This window comes from Cygnus atratus, chromosome 1 (genome assembly GCF_013377495.2).
Source record: "Cygnus atratus isolate AKBS03 ecotype Queensland, Australia chromosome 1, CAtr_DNAZoo_HiC_assembly, whole genome shotgun sequence".
Lineage (NCBI taxonomy): Eukaryota > Metazoa > Chordata > Aves > Anseriformes > Anatidae > Cygnus > Cygnus atratus.
The window spans coordinates 76,976,753-76,994,023 of NC_066362.1; the positions used below are offsets into that span (position 1 = coordinate 76,976,753).

At 40.2% G+C, this 17,271-nt stretch overlaps 1 protein-coding gene and 1 long non-coding RNA gene across 3 annotated transcripts in view; both read right to left on the bottom strand.

The window, feature by feature from the left end:
• The window catches only part of ST8SIA1 (ST8 alpha-N-acetyl-neuraminide alpha-2,8-sialyltransferase 1), a 142,399-nt gene that overhangs the window by 74,197 nt on the left and 50,931 nt on the right, over positions 1–17,271 (bottom strand). The window lies entirely within an intron of this gene.
• On the bottom strand, positions 5,588–14,859 carry LOC126913155 (uncharacterized). The gene is made up of 3 exons (XR_007707745.1): positions 14,482–14,859; positions 12,150–12,242; positions 5,588–5,936 (listed from the first exon to the last, which is right to left on the bottom strand). It is a non-coding gene; the product is annotated as an uncharacterized LOC126913155 (long non-coding RNA).

A 17,271-nucleotide genomic window follows, 5' to 3' on the forward strand; every position in this document is an offset into this window, starting at 1 on the left:
TACAGAGCAACATCTAACACTGCATAATGTATTCACCAGGCATTATAACAGTGCACATGGTCTAGAAAACAGACCCAGCATTATAGCACAAACTGTATTTGTTAGGATTTATTTCTACTGTCATTTATTTTCTTTCTTAGATGTATTTGTTTCATCATCTTTTCTCAGCAAATTAGATTCCATTTAGCTAGTATGAAGCTACAACCTGCTTTCTAACAAAATAAATCTAAGCATTCTGCATATCCTAATTCTGGTTTAACATATGCTACAACAGAAAAATCAATTGTAGTTTACTGAGGCCCAGCCACTGTTGAGAACGAAGGGATAGCCCAGCAGAGCAATACTCAGTATGCAGCTGCATTCTGATCCCACATCTATCTTACCAAGAACATTTCTGAATTTACCCAGTAAGCAAACAAGGAGTGTATGTTGAAATTCAAAGGACTTCTAATTGCTGAGGTGACCCTGACCGAATGAGAGCTCATATGCTTAGCAAAGGGTGGGGGTGAAGTAGGATAGATGAAAATTTAGAAGCGATAAGTTTTTATACATAATAGTACCTTTCTTATTCAAGGTATGTCAGAGCTCTTTTCAAGACAGCTAACTATGCGAAGGCAAGGCTGTGACAAATCACAGACAAAGGCAGAAGCCATTAACTTAAGAGCTGTGAACACTCTTGTCACATAACTTCTGTGGCTTCAGTAAATGTTGAATGTCTTTATATACCCAAAATAAACATTTAGGAATTACTAAATGCTTCAAAATCCTGAGTTGCAAACAGCCTTTGATATTGCTTGAGATGAATTGCTGTCCTTCAAGGGATGCTTATATCCTTTTATGCTTAGAGATGATAATACTAGCTGTCATTTGCATATATATTTTCATTTTCATATATACTTTCATTTCCAAAAGCACATGAAGCTTTGAAACTCTTGCCCTTAGGAGAGCCCAACAGACAGAAGAGCAAGATCAGGCCTGCCAAGATGACTTGAGGGAGCTAAAGGAAGGCAGAAGGGGCAGAAAAACACACAAACAAAAATCACCCGTGGCCTAACCTGGCATAAATATTAAGTGTCCCTGCTGCTTGGAGGCATTTCAACTGCTTTTACCATAATGAAGAACAATTACTTAGCATGCTCTGGAAGAAACTTGTATTTTTTTATTTTGCACATTGAATGTTCTTCAGACATTCAAGTTACAAACTGTATTATTGCTCAGACTGCAGACTCAGGAACTCTGTTCTGAGCCCATTTATACAAACAAACTGTCCGGTCATACACATATCATACAAGACTTAAACTCAAGTGTTGCCTATAAGCAAGTCCAAAACATGTGGCTTCTTTGTCTCTCTGCAAAAGGCAAACAGGAGGAAACCAACTCCTGGTTTGGAAACTGTTAAGAATCACCATCTTTTAATCCAGTTAGCAGCAGCATGCTCAAAGCACTGCAGGATGGTAGTGTAGATGGCATACTTCCCTCCGTATCATAGAATCATTAAGGTTGGAAAAGAATTTCAAAATCACCTGGTTCAACCATCACCCTACTACCAGTGTCAAACATTGGTTTGAAAAACATTGAAGAACAGTCGTGTGCAAAATAAAAAATACAAGTTTCTCCCAGAGCATGCTAAGCAATTGTTCTTCATTAGGGTAAAAGCAGTTGAAATGCCTCCAAGCAGCAGGGACAACTAATATTTAAAAGGATGCTCACAGGACAGACAGCACAGATAAAGGCATTTATAGGCTCTTCAAAGCCAAAGTGCTGTGGGCTTCACTCTGTGACTTCCCATGAACATTCAGCTCCTTCCTTGAGGCTGACCAAAATATGAGGTGCAGACAGCTTAAGCAAAATTGCAATGCAATTAACCATAAGGAAGCTCCAGCCCTACCATGTAGTCAAATTACTAGCCTTGTTAAAATCTTTCCACCCCACTACTGGGCTCCTGAGATGTTTCCATGCATCCACTTGTTGTTCCTACCACTGGTTTATCAGGGTACAGACTGTGGATTTAAGGTTGAAATCAAACATGTAATCAACTATCAAAACCTGCAGTGTTTTTGTTTTGTTTTGTTTTCATTTAAGAGTGAAAAACACTGAAGATGGACTTCAATAATGATTTGTTTTCTTCCCCATGCCAAATAATCCTATGCCATCTTCACAGTAGGGGCAATCCATCTTCATTTTTTTTTGCATGCTGTTTTAGGATTGAAGAGGTAGAACAATGCTACAACTAGCTCAAGAATTAAACCATTTTTACTTTTTTTGTAAAATATTCTTGGGAGATACTTGCAATTTCAGTAGCAGGCAATTTTTAATGTTACTTTTTTAAGGTGATGGTGCTATTTGGAGAGAATTCCATATAGTAAAACCAAAATTGCTTCTAGGTGTCTATTACTGGCAAAATATGTTTCACAGGACTTATAAAAACCTTCTAATGCTTTCCCTCTTCACCTCCCACAGTGGAACTCTTTCCTAGGCAAATTGTCAGTTCTTAATTTAACAGCAATAGAAGTTCTCACATATTGGGGACCCAGCTGTCATTTATGCTAAATACTCACAAAAAGCTCAGTTGCTTTTCTCCTTTGAATTGTAAACTGGCCTGACAAATGCTTGCTTTGGCTTGCAAAGTTGTAACATAAGCATTTCCATTAATATTATCTTCCTGAAACTGTGTCATTTTGATTGTCAACACATTTGTTATTTTTCTTCATTAATAATATTTTAATGAACAGCCTGATTCTTGTGGGTGGACAAGAAAAAGTAGTGCAGCATCAGTTTATTTGGTGTAACAGAGAAAATGTAAAAATAAGTGATCAGTCCACCCCCATTTTTAAGCAATCGTTACAACATAATTTGCAAATACCATTAACTAAAATTAGAAAGAAAAAAAAGGGGGGGGGGAGGGGAAGGTTTATGAGCCAGTTTTTAGATGGAAGGTATCTCTTGAAAGAAAACTAAAGACAGGGTCTGTTGTCTCATTTTCCCTGGTTCAAAACAATGAAATTCCACTGATAACCAATGAAGATGTTCTAGTTCCTATTTATGTAAATGAAAGAAGAACCTGCACATCCCCCTATGAATTCAATGACAAACAAGCACACAGAGCAATAGATTGAAGACTCCCAGTTGAATATAGGAGTAATTTAACGGAGCATCTATCCAGCAATTCCCTGATTAGTTTCATCATTCATTTAAGTAGAAATAAATCATTGTCATCAGTTAAAAGAACATTACATAGTACTAACAAAATAAAATTTATTTTAGATAATGCTATTGTAATTCACTTTGATTTCATTGTTAGGTTGTTAATGCGTTAATTTTTGCCCACTCACTGCCAAAGACATTAATCACCAACCAAGTCCTCACTGGGAAAACAGGAAAAATTACAGTGTTCAGCCTCTGATTTAATGCTGAAGATGTCAAAAACATTGAAACCACTGGGAGCATAAATTAAAATCAAATGGGTTTTTAAATAAGCATTTCTAAATTTGCAAAAAGGTGCTCGGCTTTTACTGTCCCTTTTGAGAATTCAGCACTTTGAGGAAAATGGCCTGGTTCTACCAATGTTGAGCGCCACCACCATATCTATCATCACCCTGTCACCACAAAATTATCATGTTTATACAATTTATCACAGAATCACAGAATAATCTAGGTTGGAAGAGACCTCCAAGATCACCTAGTCCAACCTCTGACTCAACACTAACAAGTCCTCCACTAAACCACATCACTAAGCTCTACATCTAAACGTCTTTTAAAGACCTCCAGGGATGGTGACTCAACCACTTCCCTGGGCAGCCCATTCCAATGCCTAACGACCCTTTCAGTAAAGAAGTTCTTCCTAATATCCAACCTAAATCTCCCCTGGCGCAACTTTAGCCCATTCTCCCTCGTCCTGTCACCAGGCATGTGGGAGAATAGACCAACCCCCACCTCGCTACAGCCTCCTTTAAGGTACCTGTAGAGACTGATAAGGTCTCCCCTGAGCCTCCTCTTCTCCAGGCTGAACAACCCCAGCTCCCTCAGCCGCTCCTCGTAAGACTTGTTCTCCAGACCCCTCACCAGCGTCGTTGCCCTTCTCTGGACTCACTCGAGCACCTCCATGTCCTTCTTGTAGTGAGGGGCCCAAGACTGAACACAGTAGTTGAGGTGCGGCCTATCCGAGTACAGGGGGACGAGAGCTGAGTACACAGGGAGTATTTCCCTACACCCTGCAAGAGGCCGCTGCCTCGGCAGAACTAGCAGGGCATACATTTTCCTGAATTTAATAATAATAATAATAATAATAATAATAATAATAATAATAATAATAAATACATACATACAGATTACTCCACAAAGTCTCGGTCTCACTCAAAGCAGAGTTGGTGCCGCCATGAGTGTGGTGCTGCTCTCCCCCTTTCCCCGCTGCCTTTCCTCCTGCCCCGCCGGGCCCCAACGCTGGTGGTACCAGCCTGCCAGGGAGTGCCACCAGCAAATCTATCACCACCATACTACCATGTTTATACAATTTATTTTGTTTTTAAGGATCTCAGAGCGCTTAAGTGGTATGAGTTTGAGGAGAAGCGCTGAATACCTTCATGATGAACACTCTACAAGAAGAAGGAAAAGAAGCAGATTTTAGAAGCACTCCTAGATATGCCCATTCTAGGGACCAGTGTCACGATGGTTTTAAACAGGTAACAGAACAAACGAGACACTGGCTTTTAAGATGTTATTTGAAAAACCCAAGAAACACGTGGGGTACCCATTCATCCTGAGAGCCTTCAGATGTGTAATGTGACAGCTTTAAATCAACAACAATGAACCTCCAAACAATAATAAATAAATAAATAAAGCATGTAGACTTAAGACACGGAACAGCCCTCAAAGTAGACTTCAGTTGGGAAATTGAGTCTGATAAACAATCATACCCTGACATAAACAGACAAGAGAAGTGTCATCACAGTGACACCACTGAGCAACAACAGGCTGTGACGAGACTGAGCGACGGACTGTGTCGCGTGGCCCTCACGGCTTCTATCTGGGTGCCTGGCCTGGCCCAGGCGGTCTTGTGCCTAGACTCACACTGAGTGGGTGCGCAAGGCTTGGAGGTCAAGTGACCAGTCGGTTTGGGTGCTGGCTTGTGCTTTTGGGACTGCTGGGAGCGTCTCTCAGCACCCATCCCTGCAGCCATCACCCGGTGTTCTCCCGGCCCTGCCCACATCAGGCAGCTGGGGCCCCGCGAGGTGTGCTCACTGCAGCAGAGTTGAGGTGTGCCCCGGGGACATGTGCCCCGGAGGATGGCTGTGGTGGGTGTGGGGGCTCAGGGAGCTGTGCGTGTGGGGAGCACGAGATGGCCCAGGCACGGTGCTGGAAGGCTTTTCTGATGAGGGACCTGGACACTTCTCCACCACTGCACCACTGGTGACCAAGGGATGCAGCTCATCGTCCTCGGCTCTTCCCAGCTGCGCTGCCATGAGCATGGGGCTGCTCTCTGTCCCTTTTGAGAATAAAGCACCATGAGGAAAATTGCCTGGTTCTACCAATGTTCCTAAGGAGCCAACAAAATCCTGAGAATTAACAAGAAGCCAAATTCAGCTCTAAATGTTGCTTTATTGCACTTTTGCATAAGGAAGCGTCTGACAGTTGAAGACAGCTCTCTTTGTGTCAACTACTGGTAACACGGCATTGGTTTTTACACTGTAAGACATGGTAGGGTACCAAATGCTCCTTCTTCCTTTCTTTATTGTTTACAAATCATCCTCAGTCCGATGGGCCTTTTCTTCCTCCAGTGGAGCTGTCAAGCAGGAAGACACGACAGCTTGACAGCAACTCTCCAAAAAGCATCAGCATCACTTATGCAGGGATAGTGTGTCTTCTGTAAGGGAATGAGGACGGTGGCTGTGTTCCCCTGCATTTCACTTGTCCCTTTCAGCCAACCTGCCACAGTCCTCCTGTGACGATAGAAACACAGAATGGTTTGGATTGGAAGGGACCTTAAAGACCATCTAATCATTTTTGAAAAACAAAAGATTAACTTTTTTCCAGGAAGATTTTCTTTAAAATTGGTTGTGCTGTTACGTAAGAAGTCTCATGTGTGGTAGTAATTCATAACTTCAGACATTTTCAATCATACCCCTATTTTCCACCTGGCCTTTCTGTTTGTAGTTACTGATTGAAATAACTGCACAAAGTTGGAAAGGCATCTAATATTTTAATAGTAATTTAGAAGTCTTTTTTACGTAGAGTAGCAGAAGAAAAATGGGTTAGAATGAAAGCATCTGTGTATGAGTGCCATAAGGGCAGAAAATCTTTATCATAAATCTTGACTGAATGTTGGGGGCTGGAAGATGCATGCATTTTAAGAAACCACAGTGACTGGTAGGAATTATAAAGCATTCAGGAAATCTAAATTGTTTTGTGTTCATGCAAAGGTCTACTGCAAAAGCACATCAGTGAAACTGTTGAAACCTATATTTTGCATGCAAAAAATCTGTCAGAATCATGATGTATGCTCCACTGAGAATTGCTAAACTCATATAAAGCTCTCTGTGCTCCACTAATATGTGAAATGTTAAGCAAGAAGCAAACCAAAAACCTTTCCCATAAGGTAATACTGTCACAAAACAGAACGATAGGTATAAGCATACTTATTCTGTGCAATTGATCAGAATGAAACTCCTGCCAGACTGACCCAGGTATGTAACACGCTGACCTTTTGTGTGCATGCTAATTATTAAAAAATAAGCTGAGCTTGGTTTTCCAAATTCTGGACTCAGGTACTACCAAACCCCAATATCTGACTACAAAGAAATTATTGGAAGAAACTGTGACAGTGGCTATGAAATCCCCTTAGGAGATGGGAAAGAGACCCTAAAATGAACCTCCAGCTACTGCTTTTTTTTCTTAATAGCTTTTTTTTAATAGCTTCATTGCTCCACAGAGGCACTGCCAATTGACACATTATGAAACTTGAAACTCACTGCTCATACAAAAGAGAAAGGGTCCAGGTGGAGCAAGCTTCTCTGCAATGTCATGCAAGCATGTCTCAGCCATGACAGCAGAGTCTTTATCAAGGATCCAAGTGGAATTAAACATTCAATTTCACGTAAACTTTGTGCTGTTTGCAAATACGTACTTCAGACAGTAAGTTTTTTTCAGGAGATTAGTATTCCACTTTGTATTTACAGGAGTGCATGGGACTGCAAAAGACCACTTAGGAGACTGAACACAGTGCTCTGCCGCAGCAGGGAAACCTCTTATATCCAAAAAGGTACATGGAATATTAACTGTAGAGCAGTCACATACAAAAGAACACTTTGCAACATACCTACATATTCACACAAAAAAATATGTACTGCCAGTAACTAGCTGGCAGTTACTTTTAGTCCAAGCTGTACTTAGCAGGAACTTCAAAATGGTATGCTCTCTAATAGCTTTCCACCCAGCATGAAGTCACTGCAAGTACTCACTTGCACTGGATTAAAAGAACATTTCAAATTGCTACCATGGCATTTAATTCAATTAAATAAGCCTTCACACAGTCAGGATAGCACAATGCGGGGTTATGAAAAATTTCATATTTGGAAATTGTAATGGTTTATTTTAGAAAACAGACTACCAAGGGTATATCATAAACAGTATTTTAAACAGTGAATGCTCCAGGAATGGGAAGGGAGTGCTTCTATTTTGTGTGAATTATATGACTAGGTAAAATTAATGGTTGAAAAATTCCAAAGTTCTGTAAGATTTTTGGATCTAAACTTTATAACCTGCAATGCACTAGGACCCCCAAACTTTGAATAAAAGTAAGAAAAAGGAAATGTGATTAATTACGAAAAGGAACTCAACCTACTGGGTGTGGGGAGGGTTTTTCCTACTCTGAAAGATGTTATAGCTTCCTACATTACGGGATGGAGCTGCAATAGGGGAGGGTCAGGCTGGGTGTTAGGGAAAGGTTCTGCACCCAGAGGGTGGTTGGGTACTGGGACAGGCTCCCCAGGGCAGTGGTCACGGCACCAAGCCTGCTGGAGTCCAAGGAGTGTTTGGACGATGCTCTCAGCCGTAGGGTCTGGTTTTTGGGTGGTCCTGTGTGAAGCCAGGAGTCAGACTCAATGATCCTTGTGGGTCTCTCCCAACTCAGGATATTCTGTAATTCTATGATTTCCATAACAGGGAGGCCTCACGAAGGACATAGGCTTCATTCTACATAGCTGCGTTTAGCTTTTCCATGGAGAAACACAGTTCCATGTAAACTGTACAAAATGGAAGAATAATGTACAACTTTCTTCAAAAGCATCTTGACCAGAATTTATTAATTGCCTGTGTTGGCTTCCCTAAACACCTTTCCATACACTTGAATAACTCTGGTTTTTTATCCTGTGTGACAATAAGGATAAAATTATATTCATAGGATGAGTCAATAAACTCTGCCTGCAGCCACAGAAACACTCAGCAATTCCTTTCTTTTACCTGACCACCTGACAACATCAGATGCCATGCTGAGCTTAGAGGAAAACATGTGGGATTCTCAAGCCTGCTCTGTTTTGCCAGCACCTTAAAAGCTACACAGCCAACACCCTTTCGCTTAGAATTCAACTGACTCAGACTTACAAGCTCACACTTTACAGCACATACACGTGGGACAGCAATTCATCTTCTGGGTCACTGGCACTATACAGCAGAAAGACGTTCAAACATACCAGGTATTCTAGTGGTTATTTAATATTGCACAACACTGACTGTTTGACAGCAACCATTTATCTTTTGAATTTGGAGACCTTACTTTCAGATGCTGGTTTTTAAGGGTTTGCCAGTCCTCCACTTTTCCCATTCCTTTCTTAATCTACTCCAAGTCTGAGCAGACAAGAAAAAGTCAAGTATATCAAATGCTGTATGCCATGGTTACATTGATACAATGCTTCTAGGCTCAAGTATTAAAAAAAAAAAATTAAAAATTTTTGTAGTTTTGACTAGATATTCCATGGAAACAAGCGCACTTCATCACTTCAGGGGGAAGAACTACTTTTTTAATGTTATGCACATCTATTAAACAACAAGAGTAGTTATTATATGATTTTAATGAGTTCTTCTGCAATCCTGAAAAAAAAATGCAGTAAAAAATTTTTAAATTAATCTCCTGCATTGCAGTATACCATTTCCTAGCCAAGGAAGTTATTGTATGTAGGCATTCATTTTAACTTTCAGGCATGAAATTTTTAGTAAAGTAATTAACTATAATACGCTAGTTAGAGAAATGCATACATAATGCAAATAATATGATTGCCCAGTGACAATGTCCTCCAATTCTAACTGTACTTTCTTCCTCAGTCATTTCAGGGTGGAAGAACAGTAATAAGCTGAAACCAAAACAGAGTAGGGAAAATATCAGGGTATCTGCTCCCTTACACCTGTTGTACGAAAAAGCAGAAAATATACTCACATGTTGAATTATTCTCTTTTGAGAGGATGGAACAATGCACAAAGATTGCAAAATATTTGGGAATTTTGCAAGACCAACTGATTGATTAGTAAGAGGTACTACCCATTTATTTTCCATGAGTAGCAAAGGATCTCACAACACTGTTTCATACATATGTAAGGTCATTGCAAAGACTAATCCAGAATCAAACGCACAGTTCCTAAGTATTTTGAGATCATTCCTAACCCTGTAGAACTGATAGAGGATGAATGTTTCTGCAATAGCACGATTAGAATACAAATAATTGTGAAATGCAATAATAGCCTGCGTTGAACGTGGATGGGGGTAGGAAAGACAGCAAGCAGGAGAACTCTGAAGAAGGTGTCAGGAAGCCCATCTGCATATATGTGGCTGATTTACTAAAAGCCCATCCTGCTACAGAAATAAAAAAGTTCTTTAAATCCTATTAGTAGCACACAGTATATGCAATAAATAAGGTCAGTTTCAGCCCATAAAAAATATAAAGGGCTTCCAATACTACTTTGTATAAAAGACAATAACAGTTAAAGGCATGGCTCTCTGAATTCCTGAGGGCCCTCTGATCCCATTAATATGAATAAAGAGTTGCAGCATAGGAAATCAGTTCAACTTCTACTGGCACCAAAAGATGGATTTAGTTATCATATGATAGGTACAAAAGTTTAAAGCTTCTCGCTTTTATTTTTTAAGATGTCTTAAAAACAATACACTTCCTTTTAGCTACCATATTAAACAATGTGCTTCTAAAAAGAAAAGATCCACTAATCAAAAAATTATTCTTGCCTTTGCTTTACCTCTAAATAGTTCTGATAAATCAATGATGTCTATCGAGAATCACTAGTTAAAAAGACATCAAAGACAACCAGCAAGGATTGATCTCTCTAGGAAATTTGCAATTATATGAGTGGAATTTAAACACTGAGCTTGGTTTCTGGCAGCATGGAAGCACTGTTGACTTTCTTTAATAATTCTACTAGATTTTTTTTTTCTTCTCCATTAATGAAAAAAATTTAAGCCTCTTAAGAACGCTTCATTTATCTTATATGTAAGAAGGAACTATCTAAATATTCTAAACCAAATTTTAAACTCCAAAAATTCCAAATTTTACAAAACATATGCAGATATTTTTACTGATATTTCTTTCAGTAAAACAAAACAAAACAAACAAACAAACAAACAATTACCCCCTAGTTCCAGCTAGGTAATTTGAGATATACAGCAAAGTAAACTACAACAGAGAAAGGTTAGCTAGGAAACATTTTAGGAGCTCTAATGTTTCAAAGTGTTTAGAGTATGCTGTGGGTAATGATCAGAAGAGAAAGCTTGATGATATTGGGCTGCCTGGAAATATTAAAAAAAAAAATCCAACGTAATATAATCTTTGCAGAAATTGTGGGTTCATTTAAATGCACTACTGAATTGGACAAAAGGATAGCATGGATCCAGAGGCATGAGAGTAATTCATGAACTTGTCTGAATAACGTTTTTCTACATCAATAATAAAATACCTAGTAATATAAGATTAAAATGGGGAAAGTATCGTTTCATTATATGAGGGTGTAGGTTCCTCAAACAAACAGAATAGGACATTCATTGCAAACCAACAGAAAAGAGCATTTGGGGCTAGCTCCTCCACACGGATATAGACCTCAGGGGCTAAACCCAACCTAAGACTGAAGTCTCAGTAATGCAATATATACATCAGAATCTGAACATTAGAAGTCCATTAAATTATACACACTAGTGAAACGGTATGCCTATTGCACGGCACTACAGAACAAAGGAAATTTCACCTAAAGGGACACCTTTTTTCACCCGGTTGGTGCTTCCCTTGGTTTCAGCATCATACTGTAATTCAGGCTGGGAGGGATGTCAGGATACCTAGTCCAATTTCCTGTTCCAGGCAGGCTCACCCACATGCTAGTTTGGAGCTAGTTTGGAGCTGCAACCTGTTGGGCTGCCCTTGCAGTGGGACAGCCTGGGGGCAGGTAGGCAGGGGCTGGCCCAAGTCACCACCCACCGGGTCAGGACAGTGCCAGCTCCACGGGGCCCCGAAACTGGCAGAGCTCACCCCAAGGAGCTGCTGGCATGATGGAAGGAGGGCGCTAGGTCTGGTTTTCACTTGAAGACTTAGAGTGGTAAGGGACTGTGGGTCTCTGTGCAACAGCACTTAATAATTCTGCATACCTTGATTATCCCATTGTTCTGAGCAAGTACTACACCTATATTCTTGATGGCCCATTTCTAGCACATCTTGTTCACGTTGTTCATGTCTTACTCTCCGTTACGTTTGGTCAGTAGAAATCTCTTACAGGTATACAGACACGCTCTGAGGGAGGAGGCTCAAAAAATGACGTGCTGTTCCCTGTCAGAGGTCGCAATTTGGAAAGGACAATGTCAGAAGTTTTAATAAGCTGCAAATCTCTTCTGGCAACTAAATAAAACACCGTGAAAATCAGAGTAGCTAGTAAGACATCATATTCCTTTTCTGGTTGCTTTTTTTTCTTTTTCTTTTTTTCTTTTTTGAAGATATTGTCAGACCCTCCAATATTTTTTTCAGCTACTAGACTAAAAATAACTTTATTTTTCATTAAAATCTATTCTCAAACAAAAAGCAATTCAAAGGTAATCTAGTGATCATCAAGATGACTCACTCCACAGGAAGCTATTAACATCACAAGAATGCGCTGGATTGATTACTCCTTACATGCTAAGCACCACAGATGAGCCAACTTCTCAAGGTCTGGAGGGCTTTCCTTCTCACTTTGCTCCTGGGGCCTGCTTCTGGCTCTTTCGGCTGCTAAAGGAACTCGGAAGAGGACAGCAGTAAGAAAGTGCAGGATGTGGAGTTTATCAGTTGAGAACATTTGGGTCCCCAGCAGGGATAAGAGGTCATTAATTAGCCTTTGTGCTGAACCCAGTCTCACACGTGCTAGCATAGAACAAGAACATTCGAACATGGCAGATGACTGTAGCTGCCACACAGCATTTTTAAACACACATCCTTGCCAGGCTTGTTACACTGGATAAGAAAACCATTCCACTCTGCCTGTTATACTCATTGTACTGCTTCAGATGTAATCCTTTCACAAAGACAGAAGTCATGCAAGGACTGCTGTGGTCTTCCACCCTTTAAAAAATTGTTTGATTTTGGCACTTTCAAAACTTAATCTTTTAACTTCTCCTTTAGGTTTCTTTATTTCACATAGGAAGTCTCATGGCAAGAGACAGGACAGCCTGGTTGTTGGCTTTTGATAAGACATGTAACTGTGTCCTCTAGTTTCATCTCCCCACAGTATCTGTAAGTTTATTTTTAAAGCTCTCACAGACAGTCAATTAAAGAGAGATATTCAAGTGATGTTGCTCTCCTCTCATGTCTGGATAGCCTCTAAAGGGCAGACTTAGGGGAAAAAAAAAAAAAAAAAAGAGAGATTGTAAAATGACATCGTGAATGTTGTACATTATATTCTCTTTTTTTTTTTCCAGCTAAAAAAATGTCACACTTGAAATACAAAAAGATGCTTTTTCTCCTAGGGATATAACCTCTGAAAATGTGACCTGTGATTATCAAATCAGATCGGGTTTGTTTGTGTTTTTCTTTTTTTTTTTCCTCTTTTCGTATTTTCATTGTTACTAAGATTCTGCGCAAAGTAAGAGCATAAGTGGACCATTTAGATCTTTCATTTTTGTGCTCATCTCCTGACAGTGCCATTCCTGATATTTGGAAACAAAAGGCTATTAGACTATTCCATTGTAACAACCAAGTTAATAACAACAACATGTTTTTCTCCCATTTTTTTTCCCTGCTATATAACGGTATAATGATTTCAGAATACGTGGATATCAAGTAGTTCAAATACATTGTTTTTATAGCATCCCTTTTCTACTCCTAATTACGTTTTCATGCCCCTCAACAAGTATCTGTATTATTTTCACCAGAAATAAATGGGACTGTTGTTGTCTTGAATGGTTGTAGCCCATGTTTTTTCATTGTTTTTATTCAGAGTCTACTTTGCCTTTGTGATGCATGGCACTTTTTGGGTATTTACCTTCATTGTTTCTACCACCAATCTAGACAAGCTGGCCTAGTGTATGTAGAACACCCAAATAAAGCTTATCCCCCTCGAACATCTCCCAGGGACACAGTCAAAAGACATGGTTGATTTAACTGTACCAGGAGTTCTTTGCATACCCACCTGCAGAAGGATGCTGTCTGCCAAAACATCCAGGCTAGCACAGAAGAGCACCTGGGCATACAGGTCATGGTACTAACATCCTATGGCCATGTACGGAATGATAGTAGCAATGGTCATAATCCAGCCTATGAGCTGATGATGGAGACCACGTTTCTGACCTGCCCCATGCCATCACACTGAGAAGAAGAAAGATAATGTCCCTTCTTGAGCTGGAGTGAAAGACCTGCCAGCTTTGATGACAGAAAAGACAACCTGAAAACACAGATACTGGTCCAGCACAAGACAAACTCCCTTACACCCTTGGACATCTGGCAGAGTAAAAGCACTACAGAAAACTGCCTAGAGAGTCTGATAACAGAATTCAGTTTTAATATATAGAAGTTCAGACATGAAATATTTTCTTTCCTTTCAAAAGCAATTTCATTTCAAAATTAAATCCCAAAGGAAAACTTTACCAGAACTACTGAGTTTTGTTTAGTTTTTGCATGAAAATCTTCCGAGCCCATGAAATTCCTAATGTTTCATAATCAGGATTCAATTGAAAATCAGAGAATCATAGAATATCCTGAGTTGGAAGGGACCCATAAGGATCATCAAGTCCAACTCCTGGCACCGCACAGGTCTGCCCAAAAGTTTAGACCATGTGACCAAATGCACAGTCCAATCACTTTTTAAATTCAGACAGGCTTGGTGCAGTGACTACATCCCTGGGGAGCCTGTTCCAGTGTGCGACCACCCTCTCAGTGAAGAACCTCTTCCTGATGTCCAGCCTAAACCTCCCCTGCCTCAGCTTGACACCATTCCTGTGGGTCCTATCGCTGGTGATTACAGAGAACAGGTCACCTGCCTCTCCACTCCCCCTCACGAGGAAGTTGTAGACCACAATGAAGTCCCCCCTCAGCCTCCTCTTCTCCAGGCTGAACAGGCCCAGTGACCTCAGCCGCTCCTCATACGTCTTCCCCTCTAGGCCCTTCACCATCTTCGTCGCCCTCCTCTGGACACTCTCCAACAGTTTAATGTCCTTTTTTGTACTGTGGTGCCCAGAACTGCACACAGTACTCGAGGTGAGGCCGCACCAGCACAGAGTAGAGCAGGACAATCACTTCCCTTGGCCGACTAGCAATGCCATGATTGATGCACCCCAGGATACGGTTGGCCCTCCTGGCTGCCAGGGCAAACTGCTGGCTCATATTCAACTTAAAGTATGGATATTAATGAATTAACGGCCTGTAGTTTTATTCATAACAAAATCTAGTAGCACAGCTTTCATTTCAGCAGCAAAAAAATTCACCAAGGTTTCATTAAGCCTGAAGAAGATACCTGTAGACAGAACTGACTGACAGATACTGCATTCCAAGTATTGCAGGAAAACAAGGAGAAGGTTGCTTTAAAACACTATGCTAAAGATAAATTAGCAATGGTTCCACATTAGGATTCAAAATGGGTAAGTCTTTCACATCTAGTTCAGCAAAGCTGTGGGTCACAGGCTACAGTATTTTGTTTAAATCATTTCTATTCCTGCTTACAATTCAGGCATCTAAACTCCATACCTCAAATAAATGCTACAGCTCCATTTGAACTCGCAGTAATTGATACATAACAGGAGCTAAGCTACGTGGAGCTAAGAACTCGCTGCACACCCAGAGATTTCATCCTACAACAGAACAAGAACAAAATCCGCGTGTCTTAGGGCAGGAGCCATACTCTGTCATGTCATCTAGGGTTGAGATGAAACATTTCCTCAGACTTCTCAAGCCTCAGATATTATAAATGTGACTCACGTATGTGTCCCCTCCTACATGACATTTCCCCACTATGGGACCATCAATATACAAGCTAGCCATCCTCCTGCTTTAGGAATTTTCATCCTTAGTGAGCTTGCCTGACAAGCACAGGGGGTGTTAAAGAGAAAGAGAAGCTGCCACGTGACTCCTACCACAGTCTTGTGCTCAGAGAAACCCAATGAAACACCACTCCACCAGGAGTTGCAGCCTCGCCTCCCAGAAACCTCTCACTAATACCACATGCAGTCACATCCACTACTATTGTACAGTTAACTTCCCCACAAGCCCCCCTTTGCCTCTTCACACTGATTAACACAGGGAATAGTTGCACAGGGTTTCAAACATTGAGTCAGTAAACGGTGAAAAGACACGCTTTCCAAGAGCATCACAGAGCAGGATGCATGATCTCAGGCAGCTGGCATTTGGCATTTTTCCCTTTCTTCCTGCTGCAACATACAAAAATGTATTCCAAAAGGAAGAAAAAGAGAAAGTTAAAAATAAAGCAAGAAAAACAAAGAAAATAGGTTTAGATTTTGGTCTGGTCAATATGAAGGAAACCTCTAATGTAAAGCTCACACCTTAGTTAGGTTAAAAAAAAAAAATCTATAATTCCTAAACAGATGCACGTGTACATAGGGAAAATTATCAAGCCATAACATGGAGAGCTTTTAATACAAATTTCACTGCTAGATACAATAGTGTCAATTACTTCCAAAGTATTGAATGATGTAATTTTATATTTTTATATATATATATATATATCACATTTATACCTATAGAGAGAGGGTGTAATGATAAAAGAGACTATTATTACTATTATGGCTAGAGATAAGCAGTAAATAGGTGAAATTACAATGAATCAAGTTAAGACAACAAGCATAAATGAAGGAACAAATATTGCAATGATTTTGCAATAAACGTAACAGAAGAGCAAGTTTTCTTTGTTGACCCAGCAGATGAGGTAATATCCTACCCACAGCTGATTGTACACCCAATAGATCCTGATTTTCATTGTCTCTTAACGCTGATGTAATTCCTACCCATTTGAACAGCCAGAGCAGTGCTCTAAAGAACCTAAAGCACAAAAGAAAAGAAAATCAATCATTCAGTTAACAGCTCGAGCAGCCAAGGGGTAGAAGTATAAATGTAAATATATTCTCTATAAAAACTATATTTTTCTACAGTGAACTTTACATTTAGGATCATGGCTCACGTTCTCAGTATTCTGATTGCAATCTGGATGTGTGTTTTATTTCACTTATATTTTGATTGTTCATGCATTTGAGTGATCTGGTAAAGTAATATATTTCATGTGTCTCATTTGCATGGTAGACCCAGGTAGCAAACTTTCTAAAAATCTATGTTTTAATCTATAGTGATGTATTTTGTTATTGCGAGTCTGGCAGGCAAAGCCAGCAGCTCTGCTCCCACATTTGTATTCCCAGGGATGGTGGAAATAAGATACAGACTTCTGAACGCAGCAGTTATTTACTGGAACTTACTGCTAAGGGTATGGTAAACATAAAGAGGCTTTTGTATCCAGAAGCAGCGCCTGTGCTGCAGCACAGCAACTGCAGCCTCATAGCAGTAACGCTGCGATTGAAGCATCGTTCCTGTACTAGACTGAAGAATCGCTCGATGCCACCCTACAGCTGGAGTTACTCAGGAGGTCAGGTTGGGTTAAAGGCTTCCTGCTGCCTTTAAAAGTCTCCTGCACTGGAGATGATGGCACAGAGCACTTTGCACCTGTAGGTGCCAAAAATATCTGAAGAAAGATGTTAAGTAAGTGTGGCTCATAGAATAATAATCATCGCATCTCAGCTTAGGATCTGCAAGCAGCCTTTTCATG